This window comes from Scophthalmus maximus, chromosome 6, assembly GCF_022379125.1.
Source record: "Scophthalmus maximus strain ysfricsl-2021 chromosome 6, ASM2237912v1, whole genome shotgun sequence".
Taxonomy (NCBI): Eukaryota; Metazoa; Chordata; class Actinopteri; order Pleuronectiformes; family Scophthalmidae; genus Scophthalmus; species Scophthalmus maximus.
This window is the reverse complement of record NC_061520.1, coordinates 6,204,634-6,228,846: the sequence shown is the minus strand read 5'-3', so window position 1 is coordinate 6,228,846 and position 24,213 is coordinate 6,204,634. Positions and strand designations below refer to the sequence as shown.

General features: G+C 43.9%; 1 protein-coding gene and 1 long non-coding RNA gene across 3 annotated transcripts in view; one reads left to right on the top strand and one right to left on the bottom strand.

Annotated features, from left to right (window-relative positions):
- The window catches only part of LOC118308845 (metabotropic glutamate receptor 4-like), a 148,540-nt gene extending 134,873 nt beyond the window's left edge, over positions 1-13,667 (bottom strand). For both annotated transcript variants that reach the window (XM_035630269.2, XM_035630272.2), the window contains exon 1: positions 13,324-13,667. The gene's annotated coding sequence lies outside the window, so the exon portion shown is untranslated. The remainder of the gene's footprint in view (positions 1-13,323) is intronic.
- Positions 13,668-13,749: 82 nt separating this feature from the next.
- On the top strand, positions 13,750-14,807 carry LOC118308851. The gene is made up of 3 exons (XR_004793343.2): positions 13,750-14,009; positions 14,443-14,517; positions 14,640-14,807. It is a non-coding gene; the product is annotated as an uncharacterized LOC118308851 (long non-coding RNA).
- The last annotated feature ends 9,406 nt before the right edge of the window (positions 14,808-24,213 follow it).

Genomic DNA, 24,213 nt, shown 5'->3' with positions numbered 1-24,213 from the left:
AAAACCGAGCTCAGCAATGTTCCTCTTGCCAGCTATGAGCATTTGCCTCTGCCGTCTCTTTAGAGCAGTCACAGACCGGCCGGCATTGTTGTGTGCAGCTTAATGACTCTCTCCAGTCGGGATTTCTTGGTGATTATAAATTGTCAGAAATACCCACCTGTCACCACCCATTTGGAGCCGTCTTCGCGGCCAGGTATACGCAGTATGAATCCATATTCGGGTTTTCTGCAGCATCGGCAGCGTTGACAGCTCGTGACAAGGCTCACTCCATGGGAGTGCTCCATCGCAGGCAGGAGTGCACCTCCCTTTGCCTCCGATTCGTAGGTCCTATGAATTTTTGAGCGTGCATCATGTTGACGTGACATGTTGATAAAATCATGTCGGATTTTGGCCCCGAGGCTTTCTGTTCCAGCCCCGGTGCTCTCCATTTGACATTAAGATGGGAGCATGCTCTGGAAGAGGAACAGGCCAGCTTCTGCCTTTTAATGAAAGGTGTTCGTCATCACCTTGTCAGCAACAGTGTGTGACTATGACAGGTTGATGCCCCTTAGTCTCCCTAAGGGGAGCTGCTGCTGTCGAGCGGAATTTGCAGTCCTGCCATTTCACCGTGACAGACGAACCAGCCTGGACACGACAGGAGAGCGGGGGCCACATAATGGGCCCTCCAGTTGTCTTCCCCTTTAAACAGTGGATTTGGATGACTTTTTTGAGTCCTAGCTGCATCCCGCTCTACTGTGCAAAGGCATTCTGTGTTTACACCAACAGATGAGTCAAAGCATTGCTTTCACTATCACTCATCGCCCACGCCATCACATCGCAATCCTCGAAAAGCCCTCGAAGGTCAGTGTGGCGGAGATGACCGGGTCTTTTTTCCCTTGGCCTCAGCAAGCGAGTGCCTCTGCTTTCCCCCAGTTACCCTGCATGGCTGAGCCGTGAGCGCAGGGCGTGAGGGGGGGTTGCCGTAATGCCAGCTGACATCCCGAGAAGCTGTGATTGCTCCGAGGGCCTTGTGGGCGGGCTGGGTAGAGGGTGTGGGTGGCTGCGGAGGGATACGGGCCGCGTGTCCCAGGGACCTTTAACGGCCTTTTAAAAGCTCTGAGAGGGCCGGCCTGACGCCAGCCACTCGCCGGAGAGAAACCGCTGACAGAGCTAAAGAGAGGAAGAGGCGAGCGAGTGCACAAAAGCAGTTCCTGGAATGCCTTACGGTTCATCACAAAGTCCTGTGATCCCCGCACTGATCTGGACATGCCACAACATAATTGCCTACTGTAGTTTCTGTGTAATTACAACCATTTGCACTAAATAATTCACCAGAGGCAACCGCTGAAATAACATCCAGCACTCATGGAATGCTCTTCGGTGAGCTTTTCCACTGCAGCCTAATACACCACTTTAGTCTCTGTCAGGTCAGCCTGGCTACCAAGAGAGAAACATCCTACATTACAATCCCATGAAACTGATACCACTCTCAGCCAGTTTACACAGAGCTGAGTGTGACTTATAAAGGTTTGGCTAAATTGGCTTATACCATATGCTCTGTGGCGCTGAGTCCTTTTGTTTCTGTGGACAATCATCCATCGCCAGACAGAGAGAGAGAGAGAGAGAGGAAAAAAAAGACATTACCCAAAAAGAACACTAAAGTCCGGGGAAGCTTTATTACTCTCATTTCTTCAATAAGTCCCTCAGACTTCCAGTTGTGTGCCATATTTCATCTCGGCAGTGAAGACTGAGTTCTCTGACAGGCAACATGAGAAATGCAAGAGGCTCAATGGGCACTGCTGCAGGGGGGGGCAGCCTACCCACAGAAGATCCCAGCAGCGGCAATGAATGCATCAGGAAAACACTGCTGTAGGCAAGCAGAAGTCAACAGCGCCTAATGTGAGCCTTTCGTATGCATGATGTTAAATAGATTGTGAAAATGCTCTTTTCATGACTAAGATGGAGCTTTTCATTAATCCTCGAGCTGAACGTGCCTCCGCAAAAACTACGAGCATCCCTCGCGGGAAGGACTAAACACCCACGGTGGGCTCGAGGGATCTCAGAAGAGCTCTCACACGGCCCGTGGACTCTGTGCAGTCGCCCCCTTGGCTGTGCATGCTTTTGTGATTTGCATGTTTGTGTGCGATACGTCACGTGTGTGTGTGTGTGTGTGTGTAGCATGCTGTAATAAGTGTCTATCTCCATGAGCATGTATCATTCCCAGTGTGTCAGTGCCTTTCAAACGCCATGCACATTTGCTTTTATGCTCCATGTAGAGCAGAGTGTAGGCGGATGTGGTTGAGACAGATACTCGCACAACTTCAATCATCCTCTGCCTTTCATGTATGCATGCACAGCATTTGGTCAGAGGAGATGTAGGTTTTTGATTTTATTTCGGGAAAGCCCCGTTAATGATACACACACGTAGAGGATTAAATCAACAGCGCGGGGATTCAATAAATATTCACATGTGTGAATGCTGATAAGTCTACTCAAGCAATTTTTTTTATTATTTGCCAGGATATGAAAAATACAAACAGAAATAACTCGCAAACCTCAATTTAGCACTAATCCCCCCTCTGCTCGTTCCTCTGCCTTCTCCACCTTCCTTCCGTCCTTGGTTGTGTCTTTCATGAATTAAAAATAATGTTTGTGCAGACACATCCGCATGCACGTTCATTTAATCGGCAACAACAATTTGAAAACCTGCAGGGGGTTAACTGTAATTTGGGAAAGATTATCACGTAAACTGTGTTGACGCCTGTTCACCTTTGCATGGACATTTGCACCAGTGACGGCAAGTTTCTCTTTAATATGTCAATGACACTGAAAATTCTACATAAAACTGTAATTGCAGAAATCTAAATTTCTGCAGTATTACATGGGTACTCGATACTCATGAGTAGGAACACAATTACTGCATCTTGCAGGGTTGTGACGCTATTACGGCGTCAAAATCTGTCCACAGACGAATATTAACACCCACCAAAGTAATCAAAACCACCTCTGTGATGTTTCGTGAAACAGTAGGTGTTTCCATAACCACCAAGTGAAAACTTTGATGGGAACGCCATCGCGGCTGATAATGAATCACCGCAGGACACGAGATGACTCAGGCTTCACTTTGGTGCACGTATATATGCTAATTCCGGGGCAGATCAGCCGTATAGCATGTTATAAAGCTCCCTTTATGTCCCGTCGAGGCTCCGGAACCTGCACCACACTGATCTCATCACACCAAGCTCGGCGCTCTATTTCTGAGCACAGCCATTTTTGGGGGAATCAAACACCTTCCTGCCAGCTGGCAGAGTGTGACTGCAGAACCGGAGCAGTCCCCAGATAAAGGCCCAGGCTATGCTGATGTCTGATGTTTTAAGCCGCCGCCTCGATCAACATCTGTGTTGAAACCGGCATCTCTACTACTGGCATTCAAACTGCGGATTTTTCACACGCTGTCCCAGTTGGGAATGAAGCAACAGCTGAAAGGGTCGAATCTGCAATGCTGTAGTCACCTGACCTGGAATCCACTCAACAAACCTGTGTCCTTAAATGTGCTGTATGGACAAAATCAAGTAGAGTTCAAAGAGTGGAATATTAAACGTCAGACCGGGCTCATTGTACAGGAAATCATTTGTCACAACATGTTTTATTGCACAATACAGAAGGAGTCCTGACATCCATTTGTGCACCGGACCCCTCTGCCACCAACCTTAGGGGAGTTATTCTCACTAGAAAGGATCCTATTGTGCCCATTGGACTAAAGAGGCATTTAAACCATATGGATTTGCAATAAAAAGCTAATATGGTGATGCTGATATACATTTGGGTGGAAAATGAAAGGAAAAAAAGACTCTCTGAAAGTCTATTGGCGGCATGAATGCCAGTCTCCTAAAAGATATCCACTCAAGGTTTTTCAATCCCGAGGCTCACATCGAAAATCTCTTGCAACCCTGTCTCGTAGAAGTAACGTTTGTGTTACACAACTGTAATTTGCAAAATACAGTTTGAGAGAAACAGATTGTTTTCTGTCAACATAATGAGGCAGCATTGATAATTATCAGATCTGCCAAGTTGCCAAAGGTTCCCACAGAACTTAACAGCAAAAGCATAATTAACATGTTTCGCCAAGTCCATCTGCTCATATACTGTAGCAACTATACAGCCTGAAACCGCCATGGCAGCTGATAACAGCTCAGACAGGGAGGATCCAACTGCAGACTCAAAAGACGTTAGAAGCTGATGAAGTGAACGGTGAGAAACAGGTTTGCAGGCAGATGGGATGACAAGCAGGCAGGTACACGCGACGCTATACTGCACAGACAGGCACAGACAAAAGGATTCTAATGTTCCAGGCACACGGGGGAACACAAACAGAGGAACCGACCAAGGGGCTGGTGACAAGGGCAGGTTTAAATACTTACGAGGACAAATATCTAAAAAGAAATCCATTTCATGTTAATCTACAAAGAAATATTGAGTTCAGTGACAGTGAAGGCATCCTGTATTTTCCTGCATATTATCCACCTTTCCTAGCTCATTGTCCACACTGTGGTCGAAGCCCAGGGGAGATTTGGGCTCTGCTCCGGGGCCAAAGGCGGCAAGATGGGGGGGGGGGGGGGGGGAGACGACTGGGGGGGAACTTGGCTTGGGTCTAGAGGAGTTGTAGCATCTATTTACTGACAGAGAGCCTAACCTGCACACAGCTACATCATACTGATGCTGACCACTCACTCTCTTCCAGTCGGCAGCCTCGCACCCTCTCTTACTTGCTATGCACACAACCTACACCGAGCAGAGGTGTACACTACTTGCGTAACAATATTCCGTCTCCAACTTCTCCAACTTTCTGCAGATTTTGCACAGAGACGATCACGGTTTCGTGTGCTCGTTTACTTCCAAGTACTGCCTCGTAACGATCGGCGAGGGGAAAAAAATCAAGTCATTTTTTTTCCAGTGCACAAAGGCAGTTTCCTGCACAGAATGGTCCAGACGGAGTCAAGGACGGCGCTTGGCGAGCACACTCGCGGCAATAGCTCAATGGCTACAAGTCAGAGTGATCAGGGAGTGTAGCCGCGGCATCAAAGTGCTGCCGATACACGTGCTCAACCAAGCGAGAATCAATATCCGCTGTCATCCCGACGTTTCATCCGGTTTTTATGGCATCAAATAACTAAGTCAAACCAAACGTATCAGAACAAAGAACGTACATGTTCATCAGTGTGGCGAGAACTACCTCAAATGACTGAATGGTGGTGTTTATGAGCTTTACTGTGTTCCGCCACCAGGGGCCAGTTGAGATGTTCTGGCCATCAAAGATCTTAGAGTTATCGTCAATAGGCAAAACGCAAACATAAAAAGAATGAGGCCCCCCCCCCCCCCAGCTTCCTGATGCAATGGACTATAACTGCCACCAGAGGGCAGTGAATTAAAACAGATGCAATCTTTGCTTAAACTGGTCAAGCACTGCTTGCCCTAACTTGTCCTGATGGAACGCCACTACCTCCGCCATATTCCAGTGGGTACGAGCCGTGATTCCCCCTTTACATGCTGCGGTGGCCTGATCTCAACAGTAGAACAAATAGTTTGCTGTTTTCACTTGAGTGTGACGCAGAGAGTGGATGGAAGTCTCTATAGGTCCTGGACAATTTTCAGCTTAATGCGCGGGGGACTTCCCATCGCGCACAAAGACGACCACAGCTGATGAGTATAGCTGATGTGATGGCCTTCTGCTGTGGTTATCCCTTGTTCTCACTATTGTACATGTTGTGCATCACATGTTGAAGGTCTTGGGTCTTTGGTCACTTCGTCAGAGTCGGGGGGGGGGGCCCCTTTGCATTTCTTAAGCCTATTATTTGTTCCTCCTCTCGTTTATTCCTGTTTCTTTGATTTGTCCTTCAAACTGCCGTAGTCAGTATTTTTTCAATATTTCCAATTAGCAACGGATCAAATGACCTCCTGTGTGGTGTGAAAGAGGTTTGCTCAGAGTGACAAGCCCACAGAGGATTAGCACCCAACTCGCCAGCTCTTGACGGCTACGTGGAGCTTTTTAGCGTCTTTCGGCCCTGCGCCGTACTAAAGAGCAGTTTTCCTCAAGAGGAAGGAATAAAAGGACTCTATGGTTATAATGCCCCATGTGGAAGTAACTGGATGTATAGAGAATACAGTGTTTGCTACAATGCGCAGCTGAATATCTTGTTTTTGCTGACCTCACATGGTTTAACTTCTCCCCATGCTGCAGTGATCTAGAAGTGCAGGGTACTCCGGGGTACTACGGCACACTACGCTGTTACAGCAATGAAGCATTCCTCTTCAGCCTGACTCCAAGTTACTCTTTCATTTTCTACTCGGCAAGTTTTTTTGCTTCTTTGGCAGGAGACGGAGAATTTTTGTGGCAATTGTTGATTTTTTCATTTGTAATTTAGACAATTAAATAATGAAAGTATAATTAGATAATTAATGTTAATTTGATTTCTTTAAAAAAAAAATATTATAACCTGTTATGTTTGTTTGTTATTCCACATACAGCTGTTAAAGGGCAACATTAGAATTCACTTGGAGTCTTGTCTCAATCCACCTGGTGAAACTGTCGCTGTATTTTTTTTAGCTCCGTTTTTGGTCTCTACCATCTCCCACAGGAAGTATCTGGTCCTTCAGCCGCTAAATGCTCCAGCGTGTCCCCCAGTCGGTCAGTGAGTCTGTCTGCCGCTCGGTGTTGAGCAGATTGCTGCAGATACAGGCGAAGATTCTCTGTCGGTTCGCGACGGCGAGCGAACCCCGTTCACATCGCCAGTTGAGCCAAGGTTCTCCGAGGGGGGAAGCGGGCACAGAGTGAATTTTTACAGAGAGCAGTGCAGCGCGATCACAGCGGACTCTCGCCTCTGTCCGGCTACGCCCACGTTCAGAGGTGGAGAGAATAACCAGGCAGGAGCATCGCTCTGCTGTTACATTTCACTCAGGCCACACTCAAGCTCGAACGAACAAGGAGAGGTGGTGGCTTGGAGGCTGGTGAGTGGAGGGAGCTTGAGGGGAGCTGAGGGCGACGGGACGCACACGCGGGAAAGAGTGCATCAACGGGGATTTTACTTGTTGTATGTTGAAGAGCTCACTTCCTTGTTTTCTCACGTCGGTTTAACAAACTCTCAACTCCGCCTCTATTTCTCTGCATTTGGTCCGGATCATCTATTGTGTATTACAGTGACTAATACTTGGAGCATGTATAATCAATATATTGTTTATACCTATTAGCAGTGTATATAACATTTAATACATTTCTAACAAAGTATAAAATAGTTCTAAGCAGACATAAATGCATGTATAGTGTTAGTCTTTATGGTAGAAGTTAGAATTTCTGAAAATGATTTAGTATTTTATATTATTACGACGTTGTTTTAGTATTTTGTCAGTTTGTACAGCAGCATTATGGGCATCTACAGGAAGAGTTATGTGAATAAATATATGAAAAAAACACTTAAATTGGCTTGTTATTATCATTATTATTATTTCATTTTTTTACATTCTAGATAGGCAGAAGTGTTACCAATATTCTTATATTGACAATTGGATAAACATTACTTATCTTATATCTCTTTGGAGCTTTTAAGCCTCTTTCAGAAGATTTGATTTGGTTTTCCACGCCGTAACTGTTGCTTTAGGCTGTGGGCAGATGTTTGGAGTCAACACCTCTCTGTACAATAGCTGCTCTGCCCCAAACAGCAGACGGACACAATTGATTATGACCTGGTGAACATAGAGGAGAATTTAGGCTCCTCGGGAGTTGGTAGAGACCAAAAACAGAGCAAAAAAGGGGATGAATTTTGAACTTGCAGTCAGGAGGTGGCCAGATAAATGACTCATCAGAGATCAAATCAAAAGTCCAGACATCCTCTAATCTGAAATAACCCAAACATGTTATCGCTCATAGTCAGAGGCTGACGGAGAAGATGTTTTCAGAATCTTGAAGGATTTAATTAACAAAAGGGAGCTATTTACCTTGGAGCACACACTCTCCATCCACCTGCTTCTTCTATCCTCTCCAACAGAGAATATTTCCCTGCGGTTTTGGTTTTCCCAGAATGCCTTTTGACGAGAGGAAGTGTGACTATTACAGTAATTCCCAGCAATTACAGACCTGCGGGCGGATGAATACATCTAGCTAACCAAATACTTTGTCAACACAGGGGCTGCGTCAGTGATCGTGTCTGTCCCTTTTCACTCAAAATGCAGTACTTTTCTTCCCCCCACTGCATTTGGGTCTGTTGAGGCCACTTTGCGGTGAAGAAAGTGAAAGTGAAAAAGGAGGAGTGATACATCTTCTGTTCTATGATGCAGGCCCAGGGCTCCCTGGACAATTGTTGGATGTTGTTGCACAAAAAACTGCTCATCTTTCATACCGAAGGACACAGAAACCTGTTTCTCACATTTGTTCGTCTCAACTATTCAACTCTTCTCTTCTCCCTTTCCATTTCCATATTTCAATTAATATTATATTCATCTGTTCACTCATAATGCCACCATTGAGAACAGAATGATTACATTCATGTACAGCCGTAAAATAGTGACTCCAGGGTCAAATTGGCACGGAAATAAGGTGTGTCAACATCAATACTGACATTCAATCATAAAAGAAGCAGAACCCAGTTATGTGCTTTAACATGACCGCTGGAACGACATACTAATGGGAATTGTGACGTCTGCCCTCATAATTACAATCTTGGAACCATTTTATAAATCAATGTTATTCCTAATGAATTAAAAGAAATAAAAAAAACATGATGACGACATTTGGAAATGCGCTTCCAGCGTTCGTTCTGTGAGGGAAACGATGCTGAGAACACTGGCCCATGGTTGAAACCAATTACTGGTCCCTGTTGTACAGTAAACTGTTCTGTTACAGTCACATAATGATAATAAAACGTCCAAGTAATGAAAACTATTGAAATTTGATATCAGCATCGTGATCAATTGAAGCTGCACTGCATAAAACCTCGACCGTCATCGGGCCGCCTGTGTTTGATGCAGTTGTCCAAATTAAATTGAACAATACGCAACACAAGCAACACAATTGCCACTAAAATTGCATGAGACATTGGCAATAGCTGCTCATACTGTCAAAGTGCTCGGAGTTTAACTTTAACTTCGACAGACGAGTGTAATCAGTACAACAAAGCCCACCAAGGCAAAAATTGATCTTCTATCAATATGACAGGTATCTTAAAATTAATAAGTGAAATTTGCAATAAAGGGCAAAAAAACGGGGGAGAAAAAGGAGCAAAATATTTTTTTTAAAGATTTTTAGATACTTGATCCCGATGAATGATTTATCAGACACTAATGATGCAAACGCTGTGTGGTGCTCCTGGTGAGTAAAGATTAGAGGTGCAACAGTTAATCGATTAGTAATAGATTACTAAATTAATCGCCAACTATTTGAATAAGCGATAATCGGTTCAAGTAGTTTTTATGTGAAAAGAAAGTCTTACTTCTCGGATTTCAGCCTCTTTAATGTGAATATTTTCTGGTTTCTTTGCTCCTCTGTGACAGGGAACTGAATATCTTTGGCGTGTGGACAAATCAAAACATCATCTTGGGATTTGGGAAACACGATCTTAATCTTTGGCGATTTAATGACATTTCATGGACCAAACAACTAATCGATTAATCAAGAAAATAATCCACAGATTAATCGATTATGAAAATAATCGTTAGTTTCAGCCCTAGCAAAGATAAACCTTGTCGAGTCACGTGATGATATTAGTTTCATGCAGGTCTGGAACTCGGAGCATGAACTGGCCGTGCAGATGCGTCTTCTTGGGCATGCAGGGGACATTAAATGGGCCAGGGTAAAGGTGAATGTAACTTGATGACAGATTTGCAGAGCGGGCGGCAAGATGCTCCCGAACCCGAGTGTAAGATAATGTGTATAATCTACTGCAGGGATGTTAAGTGCACTCATTTCACACTCCATTTCACACAATGCCGCCCGAGGAAGGTTCTGTGTGTATGATGACTCAGGAGATGCACAGCATCGCTCCTCTGGATCTTTCTTGTTGTTGTTGTTGTCTCTCTCCTCGTTGTTCATAATGTGGAATCCAGCCGCCTCTCCGTGCTGTTTTCACAGTTATAAATCCCCCGACCTAATGCATGAAATCGAAATAGCACGACCTCGAGACACAACACCGTCTGTTTTATGCGATATCCCGGTACAAGGACAAACATTTAATTTCCATCTATGATCCCAAGAATAGAAGATCTCAGTGAGTGGTGACGGCCCATTATAGCCTAATTCAGAACAAATGGCCTTTAACTCCTTCTGATGTCATTTACACAGCACATGTGCACATTAGCTTAAATATCATCCGTTGAAAACCCTTTTTTTATACAACATGAATACTCACTATATGAGAGTCTCTCCTCAGAGGCGGACAAGTGAAGTCTCCTAATTGTGTTTTCCTGAAAATCGGACATATTACCAATATAAGAGAGTAATGGATATAGCTGAATGTATTTCTGCATGAAAGATAAACTGTCTGTGCCTATCCACTGATCATGATCGATGTATGTGAATGTTTACGTACACGCTTCAAAGTATAACCAACACGCAACACGGGGGTTTTAATCTAATCCTGTATTTATTTAGGGGTGTTTTCCCTTTATTTCCCAGATTAAGTGACCTGTTTTTCCTCCTATACGAGAAGAGAGAGAAAAAAAAACAGAAAATGCTGTGTTTCTAGTGTTGCCATGTTTCTCATTTCCCCGTATCTTTAATATGGAATTTGTTTGGAAGACCTCCCCAGTGAGCAGATGGCGTCTGCCAGGAGGAGAACGAAGCTGAAACCTGGGCCACACTCCACCGTGCACACGCTCGCGCCGTTTCCAGCACACGCTTTTGTGGCGGGGAACAACAGAGGTCTGTCGGGAATTTATAACGCACGGGTCTGTTCTGGGAAACGGATGCACACGTGTGTTTATTGCAGACATGCTCTTGGATCCGTTGCAGCAGCTACGGTGAAAAGATGGAGGAGAGCCTCTGAGCAGACCGGGGAAGGAGAGTCACTGCAAGACCTTCACTCACTGTGATCACCGTGGTTGGCCATCAAGTCAACGTGATGTGTTCATGATATGAACAACAGACTGAAATCCATCCATCCATCCATCCATCGTCTACCGCTTTATCCATTTAAGGGTCACGGGGGGGGGGGGGGGGGGGGGGGGGGGGGGGGCTGGACCCAATCCCAGCTAACATTGGGCGAGAGGCGGGGTTCACCCTGGACAGGTCGCCAGCCTATCGCAGGGCCACATACAGAGACGGACTCACATTCACATCTACGGTCAATTTAGAGTCTCCAATGAACCTAACCCCATTCTGCATGTGTTTGGACTGTGGGAGGAAGCCGGAGAACCCGGAGAGAACCCACGCATACACGGGGAGAACATGCAAACTCCACAAACCTAACCACTACGCCACCGTGCAGCCCCAGACTGAAATCTAAAGAAGCATTTGCAGTCTCTGGGCAAGTTAATCTCCAATAGGCTGCTGTGTCCTCGTGTATTATTGAGCAGAGAATGAGCCAATGCTCCAGTATCTCCCATTAGCCGCTTACACTCTGGCCCATGACACACAGTATGAGAACTGAGCAGCAGGCAAACCAAGGGTCTTTCGCGCTGATTCTGCACTTCCCAAACTAACTTGCAGGACAAGATAAGCCAGGCAAAGCTTGGGAAAGTAAATCTAAGGCTTTCTCAATAAGCCCCCTCGCACTTCTCGCCCAGCCGCAATCCACGCACGGAGAATTCCCCCCAGTCGCTCCCTGGGGGGACATTTCTTAAGCGCGCTTTGTAGCTGGATCCAGGTGTAGGCTATCGGTCGCCGCAGTTGTGAAGAACACGGCAACAAGAGTAACCCAACGCAAGACACGGGATTAATCTCTCGCCGGAGCTCACAGGCTGCATGAAAACTGAATTAGAAAATCGGTCTTTCGCTGAGTCAGACTCTTTATGTAATTACCCGCCGATATGAGGAACATTTCCCCTCTCGGCTATAAGTTCGGAGGGGAATGCCGACAATGGCATTTTTGGCTGTAATCACGGCAGAGGGGCCCCCCACCACCATGTACTTGAAGCTATGAGAGTGAGATGGCACGCGGCTCATCTCTGAGGGAGTACAGACGGAAACAAAAGCGGCATTCATAATGTTCTCTGCGAGGTCAGGTGTCTTTGTTTTGTCTTACGGTCCCTTGACCGTGACACCCGGCCTCGTTTTAATTCATGCCGACAGACAGAATCGTGTACATGCAACTGAAGCACAATGCTGCGCATCCCTGTCGACATAACGGTGGCCTTGGAGGAACAGCAACGCATGCCTGAGTAACCTATTAAAGTTTCCTCCGGGGTGCACAGTGGCAGCCTCACATCAGCACTTCTACACTCTTGTCTCCAATCTCTGCCTCCACTGCCAAAGGGGGCGGGGGGCGGGGCGGGGGGGGGGGGGGGGGGGGGGGCTGCACATCTGCACAGTGACTGACAGTCGGTTCGCACAACATTTACCCCACCACCACCACCACCACCACCACCACCTAAACCCTGCACCCACCCACACCCCAACCCCAACAGACGCTTCCAAAACACCACCACCCAGCCAGGGTGCCCCCCCCTGGACGTGACTCAACTCGTTTCAGGGCTGAGAGGGAGACACACGAAGATGGAGATGGGGATGAGATCGGGGATGAGATCGATGTGTGTGTGTGGGGGGGGCAATGGAAGAAGCGACTGTTGGCATGTTAAGAGTCAAACTGGTTCGATCAGATGCAGACAGAGAGAGAGAGAGAAAAGCTGATTTTTTTTCTCTCTCTCTCTCTCCCTCCCCCTTTGGTTTTGTCCAATATGTGCTTTCAAAGATTGAACTATGATGACATGTAGAACCCTGCATATAGCTGCAGCACGTGGGATGTATAGTCACTCTATTGTTTTTATCATATTCTATAATCTCATTTAATCATGAGGTCCAGCGCTGCGCACGAAACGCGTAAAAACAATCAATGCAAGCACAGTTCTGGGCGTTGCACTCCTTGTTATGGGAAACACACACACACACGCACGCACACGCACGCACGCATCTACTTTTCAAAACTGCATCGAAACATTGATTTATTTAATCGAAACATGTTTTTTCCCCCCGCGCCCCCCCAGATTTGCATCCTACTTGTCAATCTCTTTCCGATATGCCTCCGTCTTAAGGATTAAGTGCATTGAAGTCATGACGTTTTCTTTCTTCTTCTTTTTTTTTTTTTAATCATCTGATTATTGTAGATGACCCTTTTTTTCTGCAGGTTGTGTGGATGCACTTACCCCTTTTCCTCCTGCCCGCGAAGAATCCTGCTACAAGAAGTGACCCATATCCAAAAGCAAACCAAAAAAAAAAAATATATATATATATATATATATCGTATCTCGTCGGGTGCCTCGATGTGGCGAGGAGATGCGGGGGTTTTTTTCCCCCTCGGCAGATCTGGCGCTTTTTCTTTTCTTTTTCCTTTATTTCAAATCAACCTGTGCACAATGTTTCTGCATAGTATCCGGGGGGAATCCGCGCGCATGTCGACGGGAGGCTGCTGCGTCGATGCGCCGCGCTCGGGAAAGTGGTGCAGAAGAAGTCTCAAGTCCTCAACTTTAGGTGTGCTGTGTGCAAATGGGGGGGGTGGGACGGCAGTGGCGGAGCCAGGGGGGGGCCGGGGGGCCGGGGGGGGCGTGGCCACCCCCTGCAGAATCCCGGCCGCCCCATTGGCCGCCCCAAGCACCACATCACAGCCGTCAATAGTTTTGACGGCTGTGGAAACATGCGGAACCTTTCTTGCACCGCTAGTACACGGTCGGACACTTTTGCCGCGCGCGCACACATCCTGTCTTTGAATTTAAGGGCGCAAGGACATGGACCTGTGAAGAAAAGCAAGCACACACATGGATGCCTGCTGCAGACCTGACCAGACCTGACCCTCCGACTGGGAAGTCTAGGGAAACAATCCCAAAACAGTAAGGTATGATATCATAATGGATGTTGTTATGGTCTTCTAGTAACTGTGACTATCCCACCCATGACTGTATCTATTTTCAAAAACATCAAATACACAACAACTGCTAGAGAGAAAAAAAACAATTTTAACATTTAGACAGATGTAGAATGGCTAGAATTAAAATGAAATTGGTGAAAGTACAATATAGCCTAATTAAAACAGTTACAGGTAGAGTTTGGCAGATTTAAGATAGTATGTTTAAATTGGTTAAAGGATATGATGGTATTCATTTTAATTTGTTGCTGTAAGTTGTTCCAGGAGTCAGGGTATACTTTATACTTTAAGCGTGTACTTTAGCTTTTAGTGTGTCTGTTAAACACTTTAGAGCATGCAGTATAAAACCTTTTGGAAAATTACCTATACACCTTATAATATTTTTTTTTTTTTTATATTTTAGATGTTTCTGAAAGATTGGAATCAGAGAGCAGGAGAGAAGAGTCCTCCCTGAGGAGTGGCCCCAGTGGATCCCCAGGTAAATTTGTCACTCTGGCATTGTGTGTTGTACTCCTCTGCTGCTATTTCCATCGACTTTGTCCACAAGTTTATATTGTATCTGTTTAATACTGATGATGTTTGTTATTCTGTGTTTGATAGATGTTTATGGACAGAATAGAAGAACCATTGTCACTGCTTACACATAAGTCATCGGGGTTTCATTGTCGTGTAACAATAGTACTGCACTGTCTGTTATACTTATTGTTAGAATTTCACCATAAATCTATATTGTGATCAGACCTTGATTAAAAAAGAACATTACACTTCGTATTTTGCGTCCTTGTTTTGTATTCCTGATGATAAAGTGGGAGAATTAACTTATAGTGCAGCTCGTAATGACGTTGACATGTTTGCTGTAGGTGTCTTTAAAAAGCTCTGCATCTCCTGGTGAGACACATGCTTGCCACCCAAAAATGATCACTGGCCCCATCCTGGCCACCCCACTGAAAATCTCCTGGCTCCGCCACTGGGGACGGGGGGACCGGGGGGGGGGGGGGACGACGACGACGACGAATGAAATAAATGGCACGTCCAGAGCACGGAGCCACTCGCCGAAAGCGAGGGAGGAATCAGATCCTCAGGGGATGAGGGAGAAGAGCGGCGCGACGCGCAGGTATCCGAGGCGAGGCGCACTTCCCCGCGTTGACGGAGCGAGGACTGCGTGCGCGCGCGCGCCCCGCGCACTGGACGCGAGTGATGTCAAATGCATCGCGCCACTCCGCCTTTGTCAGGGAGAAAATGCACCATCAATGAGTGTGTGTGTGTGTGTGTGTGTGTTTCAGGGTGTGTGTGTGTGTGTGTGTGTGCGCGCGTGTGCGTGTGTGCGCGTGTGTTTCAGGGTGTGTGTGTGTGTGCATGGGGGGTGGATGCCAGATTACAGCATGTAATACCAGCAGCGCTGTCATGGCAGTGGCTGCACACAGTGTGTGTGTGTGTGTGTGTGTGTCCTAGAGCAGCCTTTGCTTTATTGCATTCGTGAAATCTTGGAACGTGGAATTGGCCGCCCAGTTGTCTTACACCTCTCCGCGCAGGCTTCCGTTATTCAGTAGCCCCCTTCACTTCTAATTGTCTTCACCGACATTCAAGTCCAACACAGCCACACTCGACATGGAGGGGAAGTTAACGTTTGGAAGTCTGCACGGGGTGAAATGGATTTGGCAGCAATTGTCTTATTTCGCCCCCATTTCTGTTGTTTAGTTTTCTTCAAATGTGTTGTGTCTGATGTAGTGATGCTCTGCGCGACTATCGCGTTCTCCGCAAATGTGACGGCGCCGCAATCACGTCACCGATCAATGTCCACGGTTGACAACAGGAAGAACTGTTGGTGCCATTGGTTCAAATATGAAGCTTCTGCGTCGACGCGCACGCGTCTGCAGGTGCTGCCTGCTGCAGCCTGCAGTGTGTGTGTGTGTGTGTGTGTGTGAGTCTCTCGGTGCTCTGGATGCTGTGTGCGTAGAGCATGACGAATATATCAAGTCCAATCACCGAGTTCGAAAACTCAATCTAGATGCTGCAGGTTGGTTTGTGCGCGCGCGCGCTTGTGTGTGTGTTTATTTATTTCTTTCCTCACACTTGACTGACAGCAGCCACATTCTGCAGCCGCGTCCAAGGGCATGTCTGTATGTGTCCAACATTATGAAGAAGAAAAAAAGGAAAGAAGAAGAAGCGAGAAATGAGTTTTAAACCGAGCATGGAATGGTATAATTATTTGAGACTTTTAATGTGAATGATGGAGCCATCGTTTGGCAATTAACCTTCAGAAGTCGACAAAGTGTGCTGTGTAGGGAGACAAAGAACTTCCCCATACTTCATTTTAACTGTGGCGTCGGTTCGACCTGCAGGAGGGGGTTGATCAGTTTTTCCCCATTATGTCCAATGGAGAAGCGCACGGTGATGATTCTGCCTTCGCTTTCTTCGCACAGTCGCAGCTGCTCGTTCTGCCTCCCCGTCCTGATCGCAGTGGCGAGGAGGCCTCACAGGTTCGAGTGGGTCGCACCTGTGGAGCGTTGGACCGACTCCACCGCATCAAGAGGGATGTGGGGAGGGGGGGGAGGGGGAGGGTCCTTGGAGGGGTGTGTGTCAGATCTCTGTGGGCCTTGGAGGCAGCTGAGCCCTCTGAATATTCATCCCCACCTCTGCTGGTGCCAATTCCCACTAAACCGCTCGACTGACTGACAGTCCTGTCGGGGGACCTTCTTCCTTCGTCATGGGAAGAAGGGGGGAAAAAAAATCAAAGAGATAACTTGTGCACATTACTGAACAGAGTGTTTTACAGCTCTTTACTACCCCACATTGCCTCGCTGTCAGCTCCTCAAACCAGTGTTCTATTTCTGTTGAGCGCAGTTATCGTAATAAGTCAATTATTTAGCTGTGGAGAATGGAAACAAAAAGTTATTTCCACCAGGAGACCCATTCCCGCTTTGCTTTTCTGACGCAAACTGCACTGTCTCGTGTGTCTTCTCGAAGGATAACACGTTACGCCTCCGAGTCCTCCCCGTCCCCCCTTTGCGGCGCGAACTCCGGAGATTACTTGTTTCAATTAGCTGTGAGGCGGAGAGAATGTAAGCCATGTTAATTCCAGTCACTTGTGAGAATCCCAGTGAAAAAGACTAACCACTGAGGCATAATCACCTGCCCCCAGACGTCTCTAATTTTATGGGTGCGTTATAGGATTTGCCCAAAATGTAAATTCTGACATTCTGGGATTTACTGTTGGGTGATGGGAAATTCTGTCCAAACTGCTGCCGCATTTGGTCCGGTTCAGAGTGACCGCTGCTCACGACAACTCCAGTCTGGTTTGTTTTTTTCTCTATTTTGGCCCACTTACTCATTCCCCCTATGAGGAGCCCTTTTTGCCTCATTTACCAAGACTTTACAATAAAAGTCGCTTCACTAAATGTTGAATAAAACCGAGTAAGGACAAGCTGCCTTTAAAAGTTTTCACATGAGGAATAATAACGGTGATGATGATAAAAATAAAGAGGAGGGGGAGACGTGGAGGTCTGCCAGTATCATCTGAATATTGAACGTACAGACTGACGTTCATTTGACATTTGTTGATATAAAATTGGGTTTCTGACTGTCCAACACACCCACAAGTTGGATAACAAGTTGTTTGAAGCAATATTTTACAGATATGAAACAGGCTTGCCAGAGCAGACAGTTTGGCCATATGCTCCGTGTACACATATATATATATATATATATACATATATATATATATATTACTGAGATGCTGACAGTCATCATGTGTAACTGTTGAACTCTAAAAGCTTTTCATACAAGAAACTGTGTACAGTGCACACTCTGCCTATGGTACAGTGTGTGCACGAGGGGGGGGGGAAACAGTATAGGCCATATTTCATCTGAGGAAGACCTACAAATGCTGAGACAGACTATATTACATCACCGTCTGTTCCACTGAGTTAAGACGTCATCCCTGTGAACAGAAGGCTAAGAGTAAGAGTGATGTCATTACCACTACAAAGCTGTAGGATCATGTGACCAACTCTGAGATTCATTGTAAAGGGTCTACCCGTACAAACCATTCATAAAAACCGTGAACAAGTAGCTTATTTTTTTAGATCAATAGTGTACAGAGGTTTTTTTTTCTGTTTTTGGACATTATTTCATCCCTATTGTGAAAATGGCTCCTTATTGTGTTTTGAGGAACAGGCTGACTCGTCTCATTTTAAATGCCATCTGCACTGGAGCTGCAACAGCTGACCATAAAATTAACCTGTAACTATTTTCATGATTGATTATTGCTTTAGGTTTTTAATCATGCAAAAATGCCAAGGATGTCATAGTTCTTGCCCCTAAAATGTAGGAAATTGCTTCATGTGCTGGACTTGAATTATAGTAATCTCTGCCGAAGTCCATTTGGGCTGCAGGTCATTGCAATATGGATTTATTTATTTTCTTATGATATTACCACCAGTACAGTTTCACAATTGCTGCTAAAATTGAGGACCAAAGTACAGAATAAAGCACCAAGAGCTGGTTTTTCATAACAGATATCACCTCCACAAGACTTTGTGTAGTGTACAGAGGGAGTAGTATTATTTGGCAGCTGGCATCCAGATGTTTCTACTTGGATGAGAAAAACTAAAAATAATTACAGCATATGGATGTTACATGTGCCATTGATCTAAAAATATCAATTTCCTGTGGGTGTCGAGAGTGGAGACACACTCATTCCACTTTTTCCTCACTTAAAACCTCATGCCTTTTGAGCTTCTGTTCATTTTTGCAGAGTATTTTGACATGATATTTACTGCTTACATGTTCTCTTTGCTCTCGTGTTGTATAATAAATAAATTGTTGTTTATTGTCACTAGAAATCTGACTTTGGACCTGTTGTAACTGGCATGACAGCGGCCCCTGGTGGTTAGGTTATGACATTTAATATTCTTGACTATACCTTGAGTGCTTTATCATGGGAGAACGCTATATGTACACTTTAATCAAGGTCTATTATCAAATATAAAGAAAAATGGTGAGCCATCAATTTACTGATTAAATATTGATATGTTTAGTTTAGTACAATAAGAGTGATGTGCGTTTGATAATTACACATCTGGGCCCCTGTTATTTTCTCTCTACTTACTGCCCCATGGTTCAGAAAATTAAATGCTTTAACATTACTTATCATTTAAACATGGATGATATCCAGTTGTTATTTTCGTTTTAACCCTCAGGCGTTAAGGTTAACAAGAATACTAGACTGTTTTTAAAAATATCATTTTTCAGCCTAGTGATGATAAAACAGAGGTTCTGGTCGTTGCTCCAGAGAAAGTGCTTCCCATGATGGCCCCTCTCCTCTGCTGCTCGTCCTAACCTTTGTAACTCAGACGTCATTTTTGACAGCCATGTCAAGCAGCCGACCAAATCCTCTTATTTAAATTTACGCAACATAAGTAATCTGAGATGTGTAATTTCAACCACTGAACTAGAGGTGCCAATACATGCTTTCATCTCATCTCGCATTGATTACTGTAATGCGCAATTCTAATCAGACGGTCCCACATCACCCCCGTGCTCAAATCTCTTCACCGGCTCCCTGTTCCATTGAGAATCCAGTTAAGAAGTCTCACTCTCACTTACCAAGCTTTGCACTGCCGGGCTCCCACATATATGTCTGAATTACTCCACCCCTACACTCACAGGTCGCGCTCTTGGATCAAACTCTTCAAATCGGACTTTCGTCCCACGCATTCGCCTAAAGACTCGTGGTGACCGAGCATTTTGAGACAGTAGCACCCAAACTATGGAACGCTTTGCCAGCCCCCTTACGGTTTATCTAGTTCCTTGAGCTCTTTTAAAATGGAACTATTGACTTTGTTTGGACAGGCTATCGGGTACCGGTATGTACCAGGTCTGTACTTTATATATGTGTTATGTATGTGTATTTGTCTTATTGTGTTGGACTTTGTGGTTCACGGGGTCTCTAATCTTGTAGGACTTTTTTCTGTATGTCACATATTGCCCATGTAAAGCACTTTGAGACCCTTATGTCTGTGAAAAGCGCTTTACAAATAAACTCAAATCCCTTTCCCCCCGCAGAATTCAATAAAAGAAGAAAAAGGATCTACTGTGCAATATTTGAAACTAATGATTTTGCTGATACCTTTTAGTGGAAGGACACCATACAGAGAGAGGGCAATGTCACTCTCAACCCAGAAAATCACAACACAGTAAATTGCTTCTCATGTGTGAAGCCAAGCACAATATATTGTGGCCTTGGGCAGAACAACACAATCACCTGCTTATTTAGTCATTAACGTGCATATTTACTTGGAGACGAAGGTGCTCGAAAGGGTAACGCTGCCAATATCTTCTCGGTCTTCGATTAAACAAACCTCAGCCGCTGCAAAGCCTTTGGTCGTGTGTCATACATCTTGACAGGGATTGGCTTATTAAGAGATATAGCACTACAGCTGAAACCCCCTGATCTTTACTTTTGCCACAATCGAACTGGGTTTTGTAACTATGTGCAACTGACATAATAAGATCAATAGAAATAAGATATTGTGTTACAACCACACTGCTGATTTCAACTAAGAACTGAATGGGTTCATCAGTCTTTTACAACTCTATTAGATTCTCTCTTCTTTTACACTAAGACTACTTTTAGATCTGTCGTATTAACGTCTGAAGGTTTTATTCCTATCTGGTTTCATACTAGTGACTCAGCTACTAAAGTCTTTACCAGTGAATAAATCCTTACATAAGATATCACCTAGCTAAGCTAGGCTATGTAACGGAAATCCCTATAATCATCACCAGTTATAATGTGACTTCCAAAAATTCGTGTCAGAGAGGCTAAACATTCAAACTTAACTTCTAATTCTTTAGCTTTTATAGAAATCCATGGAGAAATATGTCTTTAGTCATTGTAATTAGCGAAGTATGCCAACCCAGCTAACGTTAGAATGTTTTTAGCAATGTATTGTTCTTGGAGGGATGTTGGGTTATTCTTGTGATCAAGTGTCACTAAATTAAAATGGATTGCAAAAAAGGACTTCCTATGGGGTTAGAGATCAGCTGTTACTACCGATTTACACCCTGTAACCAGCACTGATGTGTCGCTAACTGACAAAACAGACCGTAGCTAAATAGCCAACCTGCGGCTAAATTTGAGCCGGTGCTACTCGCTCATGTTCACCAAACCAAGATAAAGATATGAAAAATCAAACTTTGAAATAACAGTGCTCTTGTTATGACCCTTTTTTTATGTGCAGTACTCGATGTGGTGTCATAAATACATTTCCGCCTAGAGTTGCTACAATAGTAAAATGTTGCCTACACACTGATGCATCAATAACCTTTCGGTAGTGTAATTTATTGTGTCAGTCACAGGGGCTAGTTTTCTTTAACTGATGAAACTTCTGTACTTTTACAGTATTTTTTTTTTGTAAGATTTCCAATGCAGGACTTTTACTTGATATTTTGACATCATGGTATTTGTACTTTTACCTTGGTAGTGGATCTGAGTACTTCTTCCACCACTGCCACTAACTAGCAACATCTATGGTATCAGAAACTTTGGCTGAATCCGGTCCGTTCATTGTCTGACAAAAAGAAAACAACATGGTTCCAGTATGAAGCCGAACACAGGACATTGACATTTAACCATTTTACCTGCACCGAAAGCCCCAAAAATCTGTCTGGAACAAGCAATTATTGCTAGTACACTCAATGGAGCCAACAGAAACGAGCATGTTAGTCAGTGATCAGGTTTCATGTGGACATCAGTGAAAATTAAAAATCGCTGAATGTTTTTCCTTTTTATTTGTGTGGCTTGTGCAATGTACAACCGTAAACTGGAGTTGGCAGTCCAAATAAGACCAAATGATTACCAGGCAAATGCTTTTTTTAAATGATTTACAGGAATATTACAATTGAGTGGGACTTTTTCAAAAAGGTGGCATATATATATTGAAAGAAGTGAGCGCCCTCTTTTGGATATGACAGGGACTGTATCTCTGCTCCCGAGTGTGAATGGTTCACCAGAGACTTGCAATGAGAATGGGTTGCCATGGCAACTGCAGATAGTAAAAGTGCAACCTCTTGAGTGTGACCCTATACACTATACAGATATGTTTAATTGTGTAAAGCCTGCTCTCGTCCTTGTGAAGAAGACACACGCATGAAAGCATGGGATGAAACAGAATACAGGATTTTTTTTTTCTTGCCGTGTTAATATTTTTAACCCTGAGCTAATGAATTTTGCAGTTTGCCCTGGCGAGCTGTGTCTTTTGAATAAAACATAAAATCCTACAAATATATTTAATAAGGTTGAGTTGGATTCATACTGTTATTTTTTATTTTGAAAGAAATCTTTAAGTTAATCCTATTGACTTAGCCCCGTCAATCCTTCCATGAACATTAAGAGAAGGTAAAATCATTAGGCTTTAAACATTTAGTTTGACAATTGATTTGTTTATAGACAGATAATTAGGAACTGCAACTATTTTGATGATTGATTAATTGTTAGTCATTTCTTTGCCCAGTCTATGAAGTCAGCTTTTCGAATGTGAGGATTCTGTTTATCGGACATTTTATAGAGTAATATGCTTCATCAAGACAAAGGTCAGCATATTGTGAGGTTAATAATAGTATAGAAACAAACATTGTTTTTTGTCATGTTGCACAATTTTTTTTACTGATAATCCTCCATCAATGGTCACCAATATATTTGTAAAAGTGCTTCATGTGTATAATTACTGTAAAAAAGATCTTCCTTCGATGAAAAAAAGTGAATTAGCATACTGCTTATAAAAACATTTTAAATGTTTTTATAATATGTTACTATTACACATTTACTGTCTACAGGTGGCGTGGGGCAATACTGTACATCCAATTGATTAAATTTCTCTTTCATTCATTTTTTCATGTTTTTAATGAATAATCAATCAACCAAGCAATGGGCATGCGGTGGAGGACACAGGAGCACCTGGGATTACATTACTGTCCAGTACAATAACTGTGCAATCAGTTGCTAAACTTTTCTTGGGACTTACTGCATCTAATCTAAAACTACAATTATGGGGAACTGTCATTTTGCCATTACCATCCAAAAATGTAGTGGAATACAACACCAACCAAAGACAAGACATTACAGACCTTTAAAAAGTAAGATTTAGTGCAGAATTACTCTTTTAGATTGCAATTATATTACATGACCTTGTAACATTATGCTCACCTTCTGCATGCCCCCAATTTTCTATCTGCGAAGAGCATATTTACACAAATTTACATATTTAAAAATAAGAGAAATGTAAAGGACAGACAAACCAATCTATAAAATAAACATACAGATTTGTGGTAGGAAATAGAAGTCTTATTTGGCACAAACCTGTTTTCGGATACCAGAGAACTGTTTTAATGGAGGGTTGTCTCAGGTTACCGGAATGTAAGAATACACTTAAGATGACTGCATCTATGGGGAGAAACTGGAGACACATCATAAGTAAATAAGATATAGAAGAAATTCTATTGATCCCTGGTGTTAAATTGGCTAGTTGCAGCAGTAAGAGCAATGGGACTTCAACAGAGAAACTACAAACAGGATATAAAGATAAAAATAGAGTATGAAAAAAGTTGGCACAAAAAGATGACACAGTATGAACAATCAGTTCAAGACAGAATAGACAGTTGTGGTATCATGTACAAAAATCATTATACCGACAATTTGTATTGCAGAAATTGTATTTTTATTTTGTTCATTTAAATTCATTCCCAGTTTGCGCCTACAGATTTGCCGATTATCCAGTTTAACTTAAATGAGCTAGTGTTCTTTGATATGAATAGTTTTTGCTGATTATACGCCCACTGAAGGGTTCTGACCAACATCTATACATTTGCTCTGTCATTGCTGTTGGTAGTGAGTTGAGGGGTTCAGTGTCAACAGCCTGGTGTCTGAGCTAGCTTTAGTAACTGTCACTTGGCTTTCCTGTGGTTTTAAATAATTTAAACGTGTTTAAAAGAAAATATTGTTGGCAGAGGTCACAATTTCTTCAACATAGCTGATTTGCGCTGTCCTCAGGACAGATGAATCAGATTTTATAATCTGATTCAATTGTGTCAAAAAGAACCAGATGAACATACAAAAACCAAATTATACCATTTCAGCATGTGTGCATATCGAAAAGAAATTTATCTGTGAAGG